At 36.0% G+C, this 11,388-nt stretch overlaps 2 long non-coding RNA genes across 2 annotated transcripts; both read left to right on the top strand.

Moving 5' to 3' along the window:
* Positions 1-4,112: 4,112 nt before the first annotated feature.
* Positions 4,113-5,746, top strand: LOC110871520. Its single transcript, XR_002553804.2, has 2 exons — positions 4,113-4,173; positions 5,587-5,746. It is a non-coding gene; the product is annotated as an uncharacterized LOC110871520 (long non-coding RNA).
* Positions 5,747-9,480: 3,734 nt separating this feature from the next.
* LOC110871521 lies at positions 9,481-11,114 on the top strand. Its single transcript, XR_002553805.2, has 2 exons — positions 9,481-9,541; positions 10,955-11,114. It is a non-coding gene; the product is annotated as an uncharacterized LOC110871521 (long non-coding RNA).
* Positions 11,115-11,388: the final 274 nt, after the last annotated feature.

An 11,388-nucleotide genomic window follows, 5' to 3' on the forward strand; every position in this document is an offset into this window, starting at 1 on the left:
AATTTGTGTCAGGTGGAAGTGCTGAAGAGGAACAGTAGAAACCGTTCTGGTTACAGTCTAATCAGGAGTTTCTTGCTGAGAGAAAGAAGAATGGAGGTGATATTTGTTATCAAAGAGAGACTCGAACCTGTTACAGATGTAATGAAGCTGGTCACATTGCATGGAATTGTACGAATAGTGACAAATCAAAACAGGGAGTTTCTCAGAAGTTGAAAGAGAAAGTTGTTGATGTTGACACACCAACCAATAGACCTAAAATTTTTGAGAATTCAAAATTTTAGGTTGGTGAGTGTTCAAAGAAGAACAAATATGAGAAGAAAGGAAAAGACAACCAGGTGTGGGTTGCGAAGAAAGGTGAAGTGAATGTCGGCGATGAATCTGGTTCCACAAAGCCAGAAGAACCACAGGTTGAGAAGAAGATTTTAGTGAATGATGAGGAGTTTCCATCATTGAAGTTTGAGGAAGTAAAGAAGAAAGTGGGAAAAACTGAGATTTCTAATCAGTTTTATAAAGAAAAAGATGAATTTGATGTCGAGAAAACATTCAACGGGAATGTTAAAAAGATATTTGGGAAAATGTTGAGTGGGAGAGCTAAAGGGGTAAAAGATTTTTACGCGACTAAAAAGGCAACATACAACCCTACGGCTCAAGAGTTGAAAGCCATCAAGTCTGAAAAGACTTGGATGGAAGTTTGTTTCCCATGATAGTCGAAGGACTATGCCGGAGATCCCAAGTTTATATCGTGGATCAGGAATCGGCATCTTTCTAGTGTTTGAAAAGTTTGTTTGAAAGAATCTGAATAGTGTTTTGGATTTTACAGGTTGAAGGACTACGCCGGAGTTTCCAGGTTGGTAATTGCGAAGCAGGAATCGGCATCCTGATTGGTAAAATGGTGATGTAGACGTAACATTCCTACAAGTGGTAATCTTGATCTTACAAGTGGTATTTGTGGTTATATTTTGAGATGTTTGTATTTTTACAAGTGATACAGAAGGTTCTAAAATGCAAATGGTAAATCAGGGACATTAAATTGTACTTGATTTACTATTCATGGCAAAAGATAGACAAGATGATGAACCACATCCCCGTTTTTTAAAATGATAGACCTACAAGTGGTTATTATCAACACAAAATCATTTTCCGGAAAAGTCATTTCGATTAAAACAAACTTAAGTGTTTTGAAATCAGAAATGAGAAAATGGTTTGTGATAGGGGGAGTTCTGATTGTTTATGCTGAGTGAATGGCGATTTGATGTGATTCAGTGTCAGTTGTCAAGTTTCTGTACAGTTTGTATTGTTTTCTATATTTTTCAAGTGGGTCAAAAGTCTTTTATTTTCAAATTTTCTTTAAAATGTGTTTGCATTTTAGGGGGAGTAAGAAATTTTAGAAAATCCAAAAACATTGAAAATTTGAAAAAGACAAAAACATGATAAAATCCAAAAATGAGTTTTCTTGCGAAACAGAGGAAATGATAGTACATCAGTGGACTATCACGGCACGCTAAAGAAATGTAAAGTTAAAATGTGATAAACAATCTTACTGCGGATGTGTCGGTAGATTTTCGCACATTTAGTAAGTTGAAACGAGATATAAACCTAATTCAAACTTGCTTAATTCGTGGGTAACTATTCTTGGATATATGGGTAACCCCCGAAATCTTGTTTGAAAGGTCCCATATTCTGAGATACTAGGTCTTTATACTCAGTGATATCTGGGGTATTATCCCGGGACTTCTGCTGAATGGAAGTTCTGACCTAGTCCGCGGATAATACTTTCTGCTAAAGCTTTGAAACATAAGCTTCGCCCTCAGCATGCTGATGAAACAATAAAATTGATAGTCGCTGCTGTTGTAATCAAAAGATCCTCTAAAGGGGACCCACCAAAAGTCGAGCCGTCATCTCTCTGCTGAACGGAAGTTCTTACCTGAGCTCTCACGGTTTCGCATCTACCCCTTTACAGATATCAGCTGTGGTATACTCACCTGTACGACTGAATATTTGGGATCTGGATACGGGAGTATATTCAAGTGGAGTGATACACAATTAAGTTTAAGTCTCTAAAACATTAATATCATATCTCGAATCAATTGAAATTTGTGTTGAGAATTTAAGTGGACAAACATACTGACAATCTAGGTAAATTGTTTAATGTTTAAAATGAAATCAAGCTTAACGGTGTTTGTGATTAGTCTCAGAATCTGATATGATCCTCTCGCACGAACTCACAAAAAATATTGTTTGTATATATTACATTTCTGTATGTTTGTGTTTACTAGTAGTGTCAGGTAATATCTCTCAGAAAATCCAAAAAGATATTAGTATGTTTTAGCTAAATTTTGAAAAAGTCAAAAAGATTTTCGACAGCTGACGTTGGAAAACTGATTTTCAAAATTCCGAATGCTAAACATGATGATCAGCTTTTGAGGGGGAGTGTTTGTGTAAATCTAACTGTTTTCGTTAAATCTAACCTTCTTTAAGTGGTTCATCATAGATATTTGAGAGAAAGTCTGAGTTGTTGCAATTATATGTTTGATTAGTGAAAACGAGAGTCAAATATTGGTGCATAGTTATTTGAAATGTTTGTGAAAGAAATTTATTTCAGGGTTGAGATTGTGCAGGTAGCCAGGTTTCGATTCCTGAAGATCTCTGATGGAAGAGAGCCAAGTTTCGATCCTGAAAATCAATACTGAAAGAATGAGTAGAGTCAGATTCTGATTCTGAAGATCACGTCTATTGTTGATGCTGATGAACTTAAGGAATCAAGAGATCTGATCAAGAGAATTAGAGTGTTTTAAAGCCAGACTAAGATCCTGAAGTTGTTACTGAAGAACAACAGAATACCAGTAAATTGAGTGGGGGAGTCTGAAGATTGAAAAAAGGAGAAAGCCCAGAGACTGATCTAGACTGAAAATGTGAAGACACAGTTTTGGAGTCAAGGTGTATTGGTGTAACACCCCGAAAACGGGTTTGGTAATCATACTCTGTTAATACTAAAAGACGGGTAAAGTACCGTCAGTGGTAAAATTTAACCGGTAAATATTAGGATTTAAATAATTAATCCTAATATTAAACAAAAAGTCAATAAAAGCTTTTAGGAAATAAAAGCTTAGAAGGCCCGAGTTAACGGGACCTAAATTAAACTTAGTCATAAATATTCCCGAACCCGCTAAACTAACTAGGAATGCTTGACCCGGTTAATAAAAGGGAATATGGATTGTAAATAAGTAGGTTATAATCAACTTAATAACTAACGAAACATGAAGGACCAAAGTTGGATAATTGGAAATAAGGGTTTAATTACTATAAACAAAAAAAATAAAAACACACCACACCTAGTGTGTGCGTGTGTGAGGTCGACCAGGAGAAAGCTCAGGGAGCTCAAACCCTAACTTCCACAACTTGATCAAATTGAAGCCCAAATCAAGAGCCAAATCACTGCATGACCACAAATTCGTGATCACCTAATCATGGGGAATACAAGGTATGTTGAAATATATGATTTGGTGATACCTTGAGATTATGATGAACAATCATAATCGAAATTCTGGAATGAATCTTGAATCTATGAGTGTTATTGTGATTATATCTTGGTGTAGAAACAAACCCTAGTAGAAAATTTGATGAATTGTTGTTAAAACTAGGGAATTGGTAATTACCCTATATTGTGATAAGTGGGTTTTATGTTAATATGATGAACACTCATGTTAGAATGTAAGATTGATGAATATTGAGATGATGATATAAGTTCTTGATGTAGTTCATGAACACTAGACTTAGAGGTTTGAATGTGTTGATGTAAATCTTGGTGAAGATGACTAGTTAGGAACTAGTTAGTAAATATGTAAAAGTCATGCACATGAGGTGTTTGTTAAAATGCCTAAATGAGAACTAAGTATTGATAATGTGCCTAATTGAGTCTTGTGAACTTGATAGTGCAATCATATGTGTTAATTGGTGATTTGACTTTTAAATAGTCAAACCGACCATTAATAAGATCAAATGGTGATTTTGATAGAAAATATGTAAGATGGCATAGTCATAATTAATGATGACTAATATAACCGTCTTACGAATTATGATGATAGTTTGACGCTTGACAAGCTAGGTGGAAGCTTGGAGTGAAAGCGGGTCAAACAAGTCAAGCATGGAAGAAAAGCGTAGCTCGGATGCAAGGTAAGTGAAACTTACATAAATGTGTAGATTACTTGTTCATTCTATACGTTATAGATGCAATAATGCTAGTATTGAAAATATGGATTTCCGGCGTGATTGATACGAGCCGGAACATATAAAGATGATAAAAAACCATGGTTTATGGCAAAAAGGGGATTCGGTAATGAAATCCGGGACGGGATGGATGTATGAATTAGAAGTCAAAAACCACGTTTTTGAATTAATAGGCAACGTTGGGCATATAGGCCGAACGGGTCAAATGGTGGTGATAACACTATTTGACAATATCGACTAATGCGATTGTCAAGTCTTGTGTTAACAGGAGCGATTAGCGATTCAGTTAATTTCGCCCACACTATGTGTGATGATAAAAGCAAGGTATAAATTGGGTCTATATGTTGACCCTAGCCAGGTACGTATGCATACGATTATAGTTAACATACAAACTTGGTCAAATATGTAGTGAAAGCCCCTCGTAGTAGATGAGGGGCTAATGTCGACTAAAATGCCCTTGAAGGGTAAATTGAGCAAACAACTTATAAAGGTTGTTTAGGAACTTATCTTACGATCTTGTAACCTTTAGACGCGCATGAAAGTTGTAGACATAAACTTTCAAGAGTTAAATGCTTAAATTGTGTGTTGCCGCAAAATAACACATCCGTAGGATTAAACTCGGAATAAATAGTCCATTTCGTTAAATCCACCACATTCATAGTTGTGGTGGAAGACTAGCTAATAACAAATTGGTGGAACTATGAGGTACATGAGAAATGAGCACCGTTCGTGCTAAAATGGTTGTAAATACCCTTAACGGGTCAAAATAAGATTTTAAACGAAAACGGGTAAATAATTGTGTAGAAACCCGTGTTCAGTACTTAATATGATTGACAATATTAGAAATTAAGGGTTCATGATGAATGGAGGTCAAACAAACATGTTTGTTTGATAATCACATAGTCGGGTCGAAAATTGTTGAAAAGATAATAAGCCGAAGGCTTAAAAGTCTCAATTTTATTTAATCCGGATGTCAGATCTTAACTCCATATAATGGAGAATTAAATTACAAACATGTAGGAAGAAACGGTAGGTCAAACGGATAAGCGGTTTGAAAGATACGAAAGATTTCGTGTTAAATTACGGCAAAATGGAAAGGCTGAATCCAGTGTCCACCGTAAATTACGGTCCCACCGTAATTTACGGTGGAGATGATTTGTTTACGGTGAAGGTCTACTGTTTTACGGTAGAAAAGCTTGAACCCAGGTGCCACCGTAAATTACGGTCCCACCGTAATTTACGGTGGAGATATTTTTTATATATTTTGTTTTTCATTTGAAAATCAATTGTTTCCCGGACATCGTTCGGACATGATTTAAACCCCGTATGACTAAAGCATTTCATGTTTATGAAATGTAGGTACACCTTGGATGCCGGAAGACGATCAAGCTCAGCGAAGAACCGAACACGATAATGATACACGCTTCCGCATTTTGCTACGTTGTAATTTTTAAACAACGAATTCGATCACGTTATGTAGAATAACTTATGATTTATTAAAAGTTTTAATAAACCCGTATTTCCAAATGTTTATGTAATCTTAATTACATGATTGTTTTACGTAAAATTTACGTTAAACCTTGAAATAAAAGACCGGGTGTTACAAGTTGGTATCAGAGCCTTGGTTTAAGAGATTCGAGTATGGTGGGGAGGAACCATGCTTGGACTTAAACCTTATGCTCTTGACAAAGAATAGTGTTCGGTTCGAGGCTTGATCGCAAATCCGGTAAGTACAGGTACGTGAATAGTTAGTATGCTAAAGTGTTGTAAACAACACATAGGGCTATCGTGTGATACGCGTTACCCCAATTAAAATGATTGAAATAGTTGACGAAAATACGCGCGTTGACGCGTATAGTAGAAAAAGCCTTGTATCATAATACGGGCGATTATTGAGGTTGACGTTACTAACTTTTGTGAATGTTTTAATTGAAGGACACTCGCGTTTGAAGACGACGAGAGTCAAACGAATTGTGGATATGATGATGGAACGGTCCGAAGTATGACAAGTGGAGCATACTCACCGAGGACTAAATCGCGTAATGACCGCGAACAAAGTTAATGGCAAAGAACGCCCGTCGGGGAAAACAGTACCAGGTGCACATTTTAAATAATAGCATAAATAGTAATATGCAACAATCAGTAGGAACTTAAAAGTTGCATATGTAAAATTTAAAACTTGGAAAGACCTGAATAGAAAACCTATCCGGGATATTGTTTCCAAGAAAAACAGATAGAGGTATTACTTACATAGGGCGTGATGTGAAAACTGTAAAAAGGTCATGCGTGTCATGTGTTAAACGCTTACTCTGGCCAAGTAAGTAGCGGCATATGTTACCATGAACTTCTTATGGCGGACACGTTTACATCCGATGTAGTAAGGGCAGGGTGAATGGGACTAATTAAAAAGTGCCCAAATGAATCAGATAAACAAAATATTTGATAATAATGTAAACGCACAACCAAGTGACGGGAGCGTATTACATTAGGATAATGAGCCCGAGTGAAGGGACAAACAAGCATGTAAAATGATTTAGACAAGTATTGGGAGGGAGTGTACTTACACTCGAACCCAGAAAACATCAAGCTATTGGGAGGGAGTGTACTTACACTCGAACCCAGAAAACATCAAGCTATTGGGAGGGAGTGTACTTACACTCGAACCCAGAAAACATCAAGCATATAAAACGATTTAGACAAATATTGGGAGGGAGTGATACTTACACTCGAACCCGAAGAATATAAACATGTAAAATGATCAAGATATGCATTAGGAGGTAGTGTACTTACACTCGAACCCGAAGAATACAAATAAGACTCTTAACAGGCCGATTTTGTAAAACACCAAATTTGAGAACGAAGTAGGAATATAAAAGTAAAACGAAGTCATAATACATACCGTAAGGGTTGCAATAATAACGACTTCGGTAAAACACCCAGTTGGTGGGTAAGGATTTAAACACATGCGTAGACTGAGAAACAGGAACGCGAAATAGAAAGTCAAAAGACTCGGAATATGAGTCATGACTAAAAGATGATAAGAATCTTCGCAAATATAAATTTTGGTAATTGCGTTCAACCATTTCAAAGTTGGACGGGTCAAATAAAGAACGAAGTCTGACATTCATAGGTGATGAAAATTCACCTAAAATGAGTCAAACGAGTCAATTAAGGAAAAATGGAGGGGCCAAAATGACCGACGGGTCATGAACTAAAGCAAAGGGATCATAAGGGCCTCGTCTTAAAGAGACGAAAGCTTAAGAAAATAGCCTACGAGGTTAGGTGAAAGAACCTACGGGTCAATAGCGTAAGGTGAGGGAACTTGTTATGATCCCTCGCGTAAAACGAGAACGAAAAACAATAAATTAGGGGTTGTCAGTTCCCTTGACATGAGTAATTGACATAGTTAAGAGAAAAACGTTAGACTAAAATTCAGATTTAGTAAGAAATAATATTTTTATAAATATAAATTCTGACAGGAATTTGAATAGTAATCATAAAGGGTTCAAGTCTTGACGCTGATAGGCGCAAGACGATATATTCGAAAAATGATCTTTTTGAAGATGAAAGGTTGATATAAATTAAACATGCGTGACACGATCACGGTCAAGAAATGCAATGTGAAGTGGAATCACACTATAACCAAGCGAGCGGTAAAGGTCATTTAAGTAATCTGGTTGCTTGTAAGCGGTAGATTCGGTATAACTAAACCGAATAAATGAATTTGAAAACAAAAAGAAAATTGTTGCTAAAAGTGAAAGATTTCACTAAAGACCTTTAAACGGTTCAAAGTAACGGATTCATAAAGAATTCGATAGTATATGAAAGCGATGGAAATCGCTAAGTTAACTAAACTAGTAGAAATAACGGAATTACGTTATTTCGAAATTACACTATGTCGTATGAGATATGAAGACAATTAGTAACTAAAAGATGTTACCGTACTTTTCGGGTAATACTAACGATTGGTTAAGAAGTATAGGTAATGTTTAAAAGACCTCTCGGCTCAAATACATTGAGTTTAAACTCAATGAATTATGTAAGAACAGGTTTCGAGGACGAAACCTCTCTAAGGGGGGTAGACTTGTAACACCCCGAAAACGGGTTTGGTAATCAAACTCCGTTAATACTAAAAGACGGGTAAAGTACCGTCAGTGGTAAAATTTAACCGGTAAATATTAGGATTTAAATAATTAATCCTAATATTAAACAAAAAGTCAATAAAAGCTTTTAGGAAATAAAAGCTTAGAAGGCCCAAGTTAACGGGACCTAAATTAAACTTAGTCATAAATATTCCCGAACCCGCTAAACTAACTAGGAATGCTTGACCCGGTTAATAAAAGGGAATATGGATTGTAAATAAGTAGGTTATAATCAACTTAATAACTAACGAAACATGAAGGACCAAAGTTGGATAATTGGAAATAAGGGTTTAATTACTAAAAACAAAAAAAAAATAAAAACACACCACACCTAGTGTGTGCGTGTGTGAGGTCGACCAGGAGAAAGCTCAGGGAGCTCAAACCCTAACTTCCACAACTTGATCAAATTGAAGCCCAAATCAAGAGCCAAATCACTGCATGAACACAAATTCGTGATCACCTAATCATGGGGAATACAAGGTATGTTGAAATATATGATTTGGTGATACCTTGAGATTATGATGAACAATCATAATCGAAATTCTGGAATGAATCTTGAATCTATGAGTGTTATTGTGATTATATCTTGGTGTAGAAACAAACCCTAGTAGAAAATTTGATGAATTGTTGTTAAAACTAGGGAATTGGTAATTACCCTATATTGTGATAAGTGGGTTTTATGTTAATATGATGAACACTCATGTTAGAATGTAAGATTGATGAATATTGAGATGATGATATAAGTTCTTGATGTAGTTCATGAACACTAGACTTAGAGGTTTGAATGTGTTGATGTAAATCTTGGTGAAGATGACTAGTTAGGAACTAGTTAGTAAATATGTAAAAGTCATGCACATGAGGTGTTTGTTAAAATACCTAAATGTGAACTAAGTACTGATAATGTGCCTAATTGAGTCTTGTGAACTTGATAGTGCAATCATATGTGTTAATTGGTGATTTGACTTTTAAATAGTCAAACCGACCATTAATAAGATCAAATGGTGATTTTGATAGAAAATATGTAAGATGGCATAGTCATAATTAATGATGACTAATATAACCGTCTTACGAATTATGATGATAGTTTGACGCTTGACAAGCTAGGTGGAAGCTTGGAGTGAAAGCGGGTCAAACAAGTCAAGCATGGAAGAAAAGCGTAGCTCGGATGCAAGGTAAGTGAAACTTACATAAATGTGTAGATTACTTGTTCATTCTATACGTTATAGATGCAATAATGCTAGTATTGAAAATATGGATTTCCGGCGTGATTGATACGAGCCGGAACATATAAAGATGATAAAAAACCATGGTTTATGGCAAAAAGGGGATTCGGTAATGAAATCCGGGACGGGATGGATGTATGAATTAGAAGTCAAAAACCACGTTTTTGAATTAATAGGCAACGTTGGGCATATAGGCCGAACGGGTCAAATGGTGGTGATAACACTATTTGACAATATCGACTAATGCGATTGTCAAGTCTTGTGTTAACAGGAGCGATTAGCGATTCAGTTAATTTCGCCCACACTATGTGTGATGATAAAAGCAAGGTATAAATTGGGTCTATATGTTGACCCTAGCCAGGTATGTATGCATACGATTATAGTTAACATACAAACTTGGTCAAATATTTAGTGAAAGCCCCTCGTAGTAGATGAGGGGCTAATGTCGACTAAAATGCCCTTGAAGGGTAAATTGAGCAAACAACTTATAAAGGTTGTTTAGGAACTTATCTTACGATCTTGTAACCTTTAGACGCGCATGAAAGTTGTAGACATAAACTTTCAAGAGTTAAATGCTTAAATTGTGTGTTGCCGCAAAATAACACATCCGTAGGATTAAACTCGGAATAAATAGTCCATTTCGTTAAATCCACCACATTCATAGTTGTGGTGGAAGACTAGCTAATAACAAATTGGTGGAACTATGAGGTACATGAGAAATGAGCACCGTTCGTGCTAAAATGGTTGTAAATACCCTTAACGGGTCAAAATAAGATTTTAAACGAAAACGGGTAAATAATTGTGTAGAAACCTGTGTTCAGTACTTAATATGATTGACAATATTAGAAATTAAGGGTTCATGATGAATGGAGGTCAAACAAACATGTTTGTTTGATAATCACATAGTCGGGTCGAAAATTGTTGAAAAGATAATAAGCCGAAGGCTTAAAAGTCTCAATTTTATTTAATCCGGATGTCAGATCTTAACTCCATATAATGGAGAATTAAATTACAAACATGTAGGAAGAAACGGTAGGTCAAACGGATAAGCGGTTTGAAAGATACGAAAGATTTCGTGTTAAATTACGGCAAAATGGAAAGGCTGAACCCAGTGTCCACCGTAAATTACGGTCCCACCGTAATTTACGGTGGAGATGATTTGTTTACGGTGAAGGTCTACTGTTTTACGGTAGAAAAGCTTGAACCCGGGTGCCACCGTAAATTACGGTCCCACCGTAATTTACAGTGGAGATATTTTTTATATATTTTGTTTTTCATTTGAAAATCAATTGTTTCCCGGACATCGTTCGGACATGATTTAAACCCCGTATGACTAAAGCATTTCATGTTTATGAAATGTAGGTACACCTTGGATGCCGGAAGACGATCAAGCTCAGCGAAGAACCGAACACGATAATGATACACGCTTCCGCATTTTGCTACGTTGTAATTTTTAAACAACGAATTCGATCACGTTATGTAGAATAACTTATGATTTATTAAAAGTTTTAATAAACCCGTATTTCCAAATGTTTATGTAATCTTAATTACATGATTGTTTTACGTAAAATTTACGTTAAACCTTGAAATAAAAGACCGGGTGTTACAATTGGCGACTTCATCAACATCTGAGGGGGAGTCTGTTAGTGCACTACATCTGTTAATTGCGTCTAGGTGTCTAGGATCAGGTCTTATATCGTATTGTATAGCATAGGGCACGTAATACGAGAAAACAGGAGTCTGTATAGGTTTTATGAACTAGGTCCGCTCATAGGGACATAATGATCTTGGTTCGC

Source organism: Helianthus annuus, chromosome 8 (genome assembly GCF_002127325.2).
Source record: "Helianthus annuus cultivar XRQ/B chromosome 8, HanXRQr2.0-SUNRISE, whole genome shotgun sequence".
In the NCBI taxonomy this organism is placed as follows: domain Eukaryota; kingdom Viridiplantae; phylum Streptophyta; class Magnoliopsida; order Asterales; family Asteraceae; genus Helianthus; species Helianthus annuus.